This window comes from Triplophysa rosa, linkage group LG6, assembly GCF_024868665.1.
Source record: "Triplophysa rosa linkage group LG6, Trosa_1v2, whole genome shotgun sequence".
Classification (NCBI taxonomy): Eukaryota; Metazoa; Chordata; class Actinopteri; order Cypriniformes; family Nemacheilidae; genus Triplophysa; species Triplophysa rosa.
Window position 1 is genome coordinate 1,263,129 of NC_079895.1, and position 11,773 is coordinate 1,274,901.

Here is an 11,773-nt window from a genome sequence, read left to right on the forward strand (position 1 = left end):
TTTACATTTCATTTAAATGTAATGGTAATTAAAGGGATAGTGTCTCCAAAAATTCATCAAAAATGTCCATCCAAACCTGTGTCCAAACTCCAATGTCCATCCAAACCTGTGTCCAAACTCCAATGTCCATCCAAACCTGTCAATGTACAGTAAAGACTCGCGGTGGAATTTAAAGTGTACAGTAATAAAAAGCATTTTACCTAAAAATATATGGTGAGTGGACAAACTGTTAGCATGCATAATAGAAGAGTGCCAAAACATACCTTGAGATGCAATGAAGAGCGGAGCGGATTGGCCGAGGGCCACACGGGGGGCCTTTCCATTGACACAACCCTGCTTTTGTCTTCACGTACACCAATGCACACTCTGTGACAGTGGAAGCAACCCGGGATTTAAAGGTCACGGCTGCACAAAAGAGAACCCCTTCACATTGCCGGGGAGCTTTTTCAGACCTCGTGATTGTCGTGGATGCCACAGAAAGGATGCGGGCCAAACCAGCTTCTCTTTCAACCCGCTAACTGACTGCTGAATACGACCCGGGAGAAACATAATATTGGTGAGGCACGGGGCCGCAGCGCTTAAAGGAATCCCCGCCGGCTCCGGTGCGGTGCAAATGTGTCGCGCCGCGAGACCTGAACAAGGTATGGGAACAGGGGCCAGATACGGAGCATTGTGAGGGCCTCTCCATGGCTCCGAATAAAGGATGAAGCAGTTTACGGCCTTTGTTAATGAAGTTTCATTTGATTCCCTGTGACAACCATTGAAACAATGACCATTGGGAAGTGCGGGCCATAACAATGGCGTTCGGTGGCACTTTTTGTAGAGAAAGAGAGAACTTTGCTTGCAGGAAGAATTGACGGAGTCCTCCGTAAAAGGCACCTGCGAAAGTTGAAAAGGCTTAGAAATGAAGCGCATAAAGCGTTCCAGATTTCTATTGTGGCCAAAGAGCACATTGTGCATGAACAATGGGTCAGCGTACACCGAGTACACAGACGTAACTGGCTTTATTCTCAGCTCTTTTGACCAGTCAGTTTGGATCAGACAAAACCAGATTGTTGCGAATCGCTCAACTTCATTTGTTATTTTACACCATTAAACACAGTCTCGACATTACCAACACAGAACACGAGTGAAAGTAAATATTGAAGAAATGTTCTGTCGAGCATTTACCTCGTCGTGCGCTTGAATCAAATCTTGATCCTTTCATCACAGTATTTGGCTGAACGTTTGTGTTTTCTTCACTCAATGGGCTTTTATAACGAAGCAAATTTACTTCATCGTTAATATAAAAGTGTTCATTGAACAAAACACCAGAACTATTGACTTTATATGTTTCAACCTACGTCGTCAAAAACCTGTTCTAAACTACTGCAACTTTCTCTTAAAATCACAAACCCAACATCTAAAGCACTTCATTGACAACCTTAAAATGAAAGACGGGCAATATTGGAATTGATAGCAAAGCAGCGAACAGTAAGTTTATAAGAATAAGAATGCATAGAAAGTGTTCACATGGAAGTTTCGAAGCCACAGAAGCATAAAGAGCATCTGGGAAAATTATCATAATGTTCATTTTTCTATAGAGCAAAAATACTTGCATTGCAAATTGACGTGTCTTTACATGGATTATACTCCCTGTCTCATGAAATTGTCTTCAAATGAACATGAATCTACATATGAACACTTTCACATCTACTTACATCAGACCATTTTCAAACCTAGTGTGCGACCTACGTAGCTTCAATGGAACCAGTAGCCGATTTGGAAGACTCCTAATAGACAGCAGTTCTTGGTGTTAGACAGCAAGTGTTCGACATGACATGCTGCAAAAATAAAAAGACAAATACCACAAAAAACACACATTAGCAGCATAATTCATTAAAAGAAATTGTATTCTGTTTCTTGGGCCGACTCCACATCAGATACAGATCCAACAGATACACTAAGACTCGATTACACCCATAGGAAAGCAAGGAAATGAATACATTTCTCTGATTTCTGTCCTAGACATCAATGAGAGAAAATGGAGTCTTTTGTCTCATCTGTGTCTCGGATGTTTCTCCTGAGAAAAAGAAATGTCAGTTTCTCAAGAGATCATAATGATGTCATTGAAGTTATTGTGACTTATTGAAGATCTCAACTCAAACATTTCTCATCAAATTGACTCAAATCCAGATTATTTGACCTCTACAATCTACATTTATTTCCCACCTGCATACTCTTAAACTCTTAAAAATTAAGGTGCTTCAAAAGCTTGGTCGATGCCATAGATTAGGAGAACCTTTTTTGTATAAATGCTTCCATAAAGAACCTTTAACATCCGAAGAACCTTTCTGTTTCACGAAAGGTTCTTTGCCGCAAAAAAGGTTCTTCTGATTATGACAAGGTAAGGAAGAGACGGTTCTTTAAAGAAGCTTTGACTGAACGGTTCTTTGTGGAACCAAAAATGGTTCTTTGCATCGCTGTGAACAACCTTTCAAGCACCTTTATTTTTAAGAGTGTCTCATCTGTTTCAACAATTTTCAACAAAACTCTTTTTATTTCTCCTCAGCAATTTTAGGAGAAACATCTGAGACTTAAATGAGTTGATACTTAAATAAAAAACAAGTCGTGAGCTATGAAAGAGCAACATTTGAGCGATATGGTAGTAACATGTCTAAAATCTGCATTCACATTGAAACACATTTACACATGTATGTAGTGATGTTCACCTGTGATAGATTTTAAAGTGACAGTTCCCCCTTGTCATTTCAAACCTGTATGACATTCTTTCTTCCGCAGAAGATATTTTGAAGAATGTTGTTAACTGGCCTCCATTCACTTGCATTGGTTTTGTGTCCACACATGAATTTCGCGTGTTGTTCCGCACGCGATCACATGTGTACAACATGTGTTTAACGTGTGCAAAAAACACGTGTGAGATGTGTGTTTTTGGAACATTTTTGTGTGAATCCCATGTAAATTCCCAACACGAGGTGGCATGTGACCACATGTCACACATGTCGTCCCATGGGTTTTTACATGTTATCCTATGTGTTTCGCGTGAGAATTCACACAGAAATGTTCCATAAACAGACATTTCACACGTGATCACGTGCGTTTTTTGCACATGTGAATTTCGGGTGTCTTTTCTGCAACGGATAGAAGTGAATGGGGGCCAGTGCTGTTCGGTTACCTACTTTCTTCAGAATATCTTCTTTTGTGTTCTGCGGAAGAATGCACGTCATAAAGGTTTGAAATGACAAGAGGGTGAGTATATGATGACAGAATTTTCATTTTTGGGTGAACTGTCACTTTAACAGGCGGCGGCTGCCTATACAGGTGTTGACAGATAGTCATTCATTAACCCCTGTAGCACAAACTCTCCGTCACGTGTATTATTCGTCTTCTATTCGTCACCTGAAAACAGTGAGCACATCCTTGGGCCACTTTTATGAAGTGTGTGTATGCTGTCTGGAGGAAGTACGGACAGATAATCCCACAATAATTATTTCCAGATTAGGAGAGTGGGGCCACAGATCAGGTTTAGCCAGGCATGAAATGACCTCCCGAACACGCTCACCTCACCTGGGCTGTTGCCATGCACCAGAATACTGCAATCCATGGCAACAGTGAATCAAGAAGACCGACGTCTTTTAAAAAAACCCTCGAGGATAAAAATCGGTGTAATCGTCCAATAGGTAAAAACACATGTATGCGGTTGTATTACAGACAGTTTTACAATCAGCAAACATGAATAACACACACGTACATGAACGCAGCATTCAATTAGTATCTACATTCAAGATGTTTAATTAAAGAAAGAAAGCATTTCACATTTATCATACTGTATTTTGAATGAAACATGAAAGAGAAATGAAAGAGTTTGTCATGAATATATTTTACGAATAGCGACTATTCACAACCATATCTTTGTGTGTACTTTACATATCTGTACAGCATGCACTGCAAACATCAGATCTATTGAAAACCGTTGGTCATCAGAGTTATTCTTTGTCTCGCACTCATGGTAATAATAGCTGGCGTATAGACAGCCAAATAAAGAGCCGTATCTAAATGACACCATTGTTTGGGAGGCAAGCATTCACATGAACACAGTCTCGCCTGCCGTGGGGCAGAATCCTGCGGGAACTCTTTTGTGTGAGAACAAGAGCTCGTACCTGCTTTCATGCCGTCAATGATGTTAATTGACTTGCTTTCATTCACCTCCGATGTTCATGACGCTGGTTTTGTTTCTGCCGGTGTTTTTCCAGGCTCCCTCTGGAAAGATTTTCCTTGGAAGTCTCAACCTTCGGGACCTGGATTAAAGAACATTCTGTGTGTGTTGTGAGATTATGTGGCTGATGATACTGTTATCACATCATCACTTTGCCTACCCTTAAGAAAACTGACCATGCTTTTACTACAAATAAAACCAAAAACAAGTTAAAGTACAGTGCAATTCACCACGGTTTTACTGCTGTTACCATAGTTTAACCATGATGTTTATAGTAAAACTGTGGTTTGATGAATACACCAAGATAAAAACATGGTTACTACATTTCACTTTAATAAAACCTTGCTTCGGATGGAGAGGTGGTGATTTTTTTACGACTGAACACCAGCAGAGATTTGAGCTACATTCGGACTGTATCTGAGTCTAGTGGCACTTTAGCAAACCAGACGTTCAGTGTTGTCCCAAGCTCCGGGGACTGAGACATCTGCGGGATGGAGACCGGCGGGGTTTGTCGTGTGGCGAATTGTGCTTCCCTGTTGTAATCCAGATAAGAACAGCACATGTGTCCGACTCGATGTGTGTCAGGTGAAGTCTTTAAGCACAGAGGAGATGACAGTCATGTGAGGAACGCATCTGCACCTCCTCTTACCTCCTTATAGCTTCGATATATTCTCTTTGTTATGGTCCGGGGCAGAGCTCAGCAGTCTCTCTCTAAAGTCTTTTAAACAATTAAACAAAGAACAGATATATCAATTACACCATACTCTGTTGACATGTACTTTGGCCAGGGGCGGAGTGGGACTTAAAATCGGCCCTGGGATTCTTGACCAAGAGCGGTCCTTCTCCACCGTTGTTTTGGGGGGTCTGTCATTGCGAAAAGCATTTCTAATCTAATCCGTCTGTCCGCATTTGCGTTTCGGCCCATGCGTTTGCGATTCGTCCCGGGCCGCCCCTGCAGTAGCATAACTAGACCGGCCCTCGCGGCCCAAAAACAGACCGGCCCACCGGGAATCTTCCGGTTTAGCCGATTAGCCAATCTGGCCTTGACTGAGCCGTCACTGGACGCAAAATATTTTTATATTTTTTTAAGGAATAGAAATAAAAACATGCTGAATCCATGTTTTGACTTTCTGCAATACTACACAAGAATTAATGCTGTTTGAAAATTCTCAAAATCTTTCCGTGAAAAAATAACGTGTTAACATAATAAAGATCTAAGAAGTGAATACATCCAAAAGTAATCAAATTCCTTTTTGCCCAAAAGACAGTTCAGGTGATTTGATTGTTATTTTATTTCATCTAAAATCCAAACTCAACTGGGTTAATATAGGAAATGTCTTCTGAATGCAAACAATACGTTTATGAGATAACATACAGATCAAGTTTAATTACGCTCAAATCTCATTGGTTCTTGCCGCCTTCATGTACTGTATAACAACTGTAACGAAACTTGCGAGAACTAATGAGTTTTGACGAAACTTTTTAAAACTTTTATATCTCAAATGTTCAGCCAAAACAGTTCCCCCATCACCGGGGCACTGCTAGTTTATAGCTAAGATATTTTCTAAACCTTTAAATGTTAAATGGCTATTCTACCAAATATATTTAGCAAACTCCATAACTATAAAACAAGCAGAATCAGTTTTAGAACTTGGTACTGCATCAAAATGACCAAGTTGGCTTGTAAGGCCCTGACTGTTTACACATGCGAGTAACATCATGACAGCGGATGACAGGAATCAACGTGCTTACACACAGACAGATACTGCCAGGAAAAAAAACACAGAAAAGACGGTTCATACAGTTCCACAACAGTGAATCAACAACTCTCAGAAAAACTGAGCAAACCCAAGTCAAGCTGTGAGTCTGACTGGGTCTGATTCAGAGCTCTCACTCATCTGAGCAACCTTTTCAATTCACATGAGATCTGTGCCAAATAGTCTGAACAGAAGTCATCTTAAAGACGGTGTAAGAGCGATTCTGGGCTCCTAACTCAAATGGAGCAGACACGCTGTTCAAACAGAGCAATAAAAGACATGGCAGCATCTTAACATGCCAACAATGTCAAGGAGGTGCGTGACAGAAAGATAAATATATAGATATACTGTAGTTTTCACAGACAGCGACGTGGACTGGAACATGATTGGTGATATAAGCACGGCTGAATTATTGTGTATTTGAGAGTGTGTGCAGAGGGAGGGGTTACACATATTCCTATGAATAAAAACAACACGTTGTGTTTGTCTTTTGTATTAGTCACCATTCAGTTACTGCTACTGTAACTTAGTTCCAAAGAGAGAGAAGAATGTGTGTGTGTGTGTGCGTGCGTGCGTGCGTGCGTGCGTGTGTGTGTGTGTGTGTGTGCGTGTGCGTGTGTGTGTGTGTGTGTGTGTGTGCGTGCACGTGTGTGTGTGTGTGTGTGTGTGCGTGCGTGCGTGCGTGCGTGCGTGTGTGTGTGTGTGTGTGTGCGTGTGCGTGTGTGTGTGTGTGTGTGTGTGTGCGTGCACGTGTGTGTGTGTGTGTGTGTGTGCGTGCGTGCGTGCGTGCGTGCTGTGTGTGTGTGTGTGTGTGTGTGTGTGTGTGTGTGTGGGGGTTGTGTTGGTGGTTGGTTGTGGGTGTTGTGTGTGTGTGCGTGTGTGTGTGTGTGTGTGTGTGTGTGCGTGCGTGTGTGTGTGTGTGCTGTGTGTGTCGTGGTGCGTGTGCGTGTGCGTGTGCGTGTGCGTGTGCGTGTGCGTGTGTGGTGCGTGTGTGTGTGTAGGTGCGTGTGTGTGTGTGTGTGTGTGTGTGTGCGTGCGTGGTGCGTGCGTGCTGTGTGCGTGTGTGTGTGTGCTGTGTGTGGTGGCGTGCGTGTGTGCTGCGTGCGTGGTTGTCTGTGGTCTGCACTGAGTCACTCAGAATGATAAAAGATTAAATTCAATTTTATTTATATAGCGCTTTTCACAATGTGCATTGTTCAAAGCAGCTTTACAGGAGAAAATAAGAAAAACTGAAAAACACAAAAAATAAAACACAGCACAGTGCATGGTGTTTATAGAACAAAAAGATTATTCTAGTAAATAAATCTAATAAATGCAGTCTCCGGTGGTTTATTTAGCATATTTTGCATTAAGTGAATGCTTGGCTGAAAAGATGTGTCTTTAATCTAGATTTAAATTGGGAGAGTGTGTCTGACCCTCGAATAGTATCGGGGAGGCTATTCCAGAGTTTAGGTGCTACGTATGAGAAAGCTCTACCCCCTTTGGTGGATTGAGTTATTCTAGGTGTTCTCAAAAGTCTGGAGTTTTGAGATCTTAGAGAGCGTGATGGGTTGTAGTGTGGTAGAAGCTCTGTTATGTAGGTAGGGGCTAAAGCGTTTAAGGCTTTATAAGTGATTTAAAGAACTTTAAAGTCAATACGACACTTAATGGGTAACCAGTGAAGGGTTGATAACATTGGGGTTATGTGATGGTATTTTCTGGACCTGGTTAGAACTCTGGCAGCTGCGTTCTGAACTAACTGTAGTTTGTTTATTGATGATGCAGGACAACCACTAAGCAGTGCATTACAGTAGTCAAGTCTTGAGGTCACACATGCATGAATAAGCTTCTCTGCATCAGCCACACATAAAATATTTCGCAATTTGGCAACATTTCTAAGGTGGAAGAAGGCTGTTTTTGTGACATTTGAGATGTGATTTTTAAATGACAGGTTGCTGTCTAATATAACGCCGAGGTCTTTAACTGTATTTGTTGGAGTAACAGTGCAGCCTTCAACTTGCACGTGTCTTTGGTCCGATAAGTAATATTTCTGTTTTATTCGAATTTAAAAGAAGGAAATTACAAGTCATCCAATGTTTTAAATCTTCGATGCACTCTGCCAATTTGGATAGCTGGAAGGAATCATCTGGTCTTGATGAGATATATAGTATCATCTGCATAACAGCGGAAGCTAATTCCATGTTTTCTAATAATGTTTCCAAGATGGCAAACACCAGAAACCACATCAGGACACAACTCTTGATTCTGATTGGATGAGAAATATTCACAGCAGTTAGGGTTAGGGTCACACCCGTGACAGCACCTTAACAAATATTAACGTATCAATGTTTACCTGCTTTAACAACATTTTACAGTTAGTCTGATGAACTACAATAATTTGCATTAATACAGTTTACAATGCAATTATGAATTACATGATCCAAATAAACTCAAACTATTTTTTTTTAAATCAATCATTTATATGATATTAACATAAGTTCATGTCATGGTAATTAAAACCTCCAGCCTGACTCAAGTATAGCACATATGTGATGTGGCAGGACATGTGAAACAAACATTTCATTTTTCATTGCAAATGTATGACAAAATTGGCATAGAAACCACTGTTTTACAATAAAACCACGGAAAATCAAAGTGATTGCAAAACTGCTTCAGAAAAGAAAAGCTACTGTAAATATGGATTAGACAAGCAAAGTTAAACGGCGTATGGCTCGGAAAAGAAAGTTTAGCAAAACTGGTTTGGAAAAGACAGTAATTGCAAAACTGGTTCAGAAAATCAAAGTTTAGCAAAAATGATTTAAAATAGCAAAGTTATAGCAGAACTATTTTACTTTAGAAAAAACTGATTTAGAAAAGCAAAGTTTTAACAGAACTGGTTTATGTTAGAAAAGACAGTTATGGCGAAACTGGCTCAGAAAATAAAGGCCCGGTTTCACAGACAAGGCTTAGCTTAAGCCAGGACTATGCCTTAGTGAAATCAGGATATTTAAGTCACTTTTAATAAAATGCCTTAAATAAAAGCAGTACGGGTGTGCATCTTAAGACAAAAGAAATAGCAATTATATTTTTAAAGATTTGGCAGGCAATTTATTTTCAGTTAAGACAGCTAAAACGTTCATTTTAGTCTGGGACTAGTTTTAGTCTTAAGTCTGTGAAACCGGGCAAAAGTGTAGGAAAACTGGTTATTAGAAAAGAAAGTTGTAGCAAAACTGTTTGAAAAAGCAAACGTATTGCAAAACTGGCTCGAGAAAAGTGTTTTTTATCAAACAAGACAAATGATGTTTTTTTGCATTATAAATTTGATATCTAATGTAAAACCACTCTGAAGTGCTATAGGGACCAGTGAGGGGGTGGATATAAACTCTTAACACGTCTTTAATGTGACTGTCCTGGGGCCATGGTGTACATGAAACAGAACAACATATCCTGTATGTATTGATCTATCACGTGTGTCGCTCACATGACCACTGAAGCAGAACATCTACAAACAAAAAAGATGTCGCTGAAGCGTTCGGTTGAATTGTTCGTGTTTGCATTCAAACTGGGCTCACTAAAACAAGTCCCTAATGTTACACAGCCCTAATCCCACATAAGCCATGCCAACCATTCAACACCCAGAAATGAAATTACTTATATCATTGTGGACTTATTATGAGTCACTTAAAGGGATGGTTCATCATCTAAACCCTGCGAGATACGGTTGTGTGAGCGGGAGATTAAAGAAAAGCCTCGAGAAAACACACGAAGGCCACTCGACGATTCATTTCATAATCGAGAGCCTCGAGTCAATAGTCCGTTTCGGGCAGATGAATTCACAGACCTCTGCTATCGTAATCTCCATCGCTAGTTTTCCCTGATGAAGGACACAAGTGTACATATTGATACTAGCTGTGTTTGTACAGATAAGCCTTTACAGTATCTCACCGAGGTTCGGCGGCCCTCGGATGAGGTGGTTGAGTCTAATGTTTGCGTACGCTGTCAAAAGATCACATCTACTGACCTAATCCAAACGGTTCCAGCATTAACAGAATAATACGCCAATCAAAGACATCTGATATACTGTGTACAAAAAAAGTCTTGCCCCATTCATCCAGCTCTCTGTCAAACCGTGCTGGTTTTTATTTCATACACTGCTGGAGTTCAGGGTTAATAGATAGCTTGAACTGTGAATGTGAGTGTCTAGCAAATATCTACGGCTCACTATAGCTGCGTGTCTGTTGACACTAGGTTTTCTTAAAAGCGCTCTTAAATAAACTTACACAACCATGATATGATCCTTAGCACAAACAGTAAGTGAAACCTCGTTTGAATTGATGTCGAATGTCCAAAATGATATATGCTGGAAAAAATGTGCTTTGCATACGTTTGTTTATTGCGTTTTTTATTCATTGAAAAAGTAAAGCGACAGAACTGGAAATCATTTTTGTCATCAAAATTCGTTCATTGTTTATTTATCCTCATGTCATGTCAAACCTGCGTGAGTTTCTTTCTTCTGCAGAACACAAAAGAAGATATTTTGAAGAATGAACACTGAACCCCATTGACTTCCATTGTATGAACACAAAACCACTGAGACATTTCTCAAAATATCTTCTTTTGTGTTTCACCAAAGAAAGACTCGCATACAGGTTTTTAGGAGAATAAATGATGACAGATTTTTTTTTTTGTGACCCTTTATGTACACATTTCCATGTCCAACATAACAACAGCACCCACTCTTAGAAACTAATACGCGGCAAACAACATAAACCAGATCAAAGAACCAGATGAGATGTTGATAAAGGTTTGTGGTGTCATGCTGTTTTAAAGCTCTCCACAATTAATTTTTACAGTAAGAAATGTGGAAAGCCAAGCTTTCAAGGTAGAAGACTTTCCTGAAAACATCAAACTGAACGGATGAGCTGGAGCCATACAACAGAGATGCAGTTCCTTGAAGCACTCCTGGACTCCTTCCAAATCCCTCTGGAGAGAGTGATAGGAGGCAGAAACGGCCATGTAGAGGTCAGGACCCGCAGCTGCTGCGTCCGGGTATTGAGAATAACCTGTAACAGAATATTCTTCAGCATTGATTTATATCATTCCCAAGTATGAGGGTTGTGTGCCATTCAGAAGCGAAGTGAGAATCGCTTTTTTTAAATACAGATTCCAAAATTGTAAATGGAATTCAAGAAATAAGGATGACATTTAATGAATGTATTAAACTTCATTTCAAGACAAACAACACTGGTCCAGAGACCCTACTCAGTTTTGTTGTTGATGTTGTTTTATTTCACATACATACTGTAATTAAACATTATATTATACATTATAATTAAACATCTTAAAGATGTCCATTTAACATCGCAATTCAGTAACGTTTGTGTAGAGTTCAAAAGAATGAAACCGGACGTGCATCTGGACCAGTGTACCAGTAACACAAAAACAATCCAATACAATTATGTAAAAAAATGTATTTGTTGACAAATGTTTTTAAGGAAACGTTCATTTAAAATGGACAACTGCTTCCTGTAAACAACAATAGAAGTCTTTTGTGTGATGAAGCTTTAGCTTAATTTTGATGATGTCATTACATGATGAAGGCTTTTGTCTGGTGAAGTCATGATGAGTGATTGAAACATTATAACCCTGTGTGAATGTTTACCATTGTTCTGTCCACCTCTCTGAATTCTCAGGCCTCCATCTGTTTACAAAAAATCATTTATAGAGTAAACGTGAGTGCTCATAAAATGTTAAACAAAGCTTAACTGACTACATTTATTAAGAGTTACGTAAAATATAACCTGAAAATGACCTTTTGTTA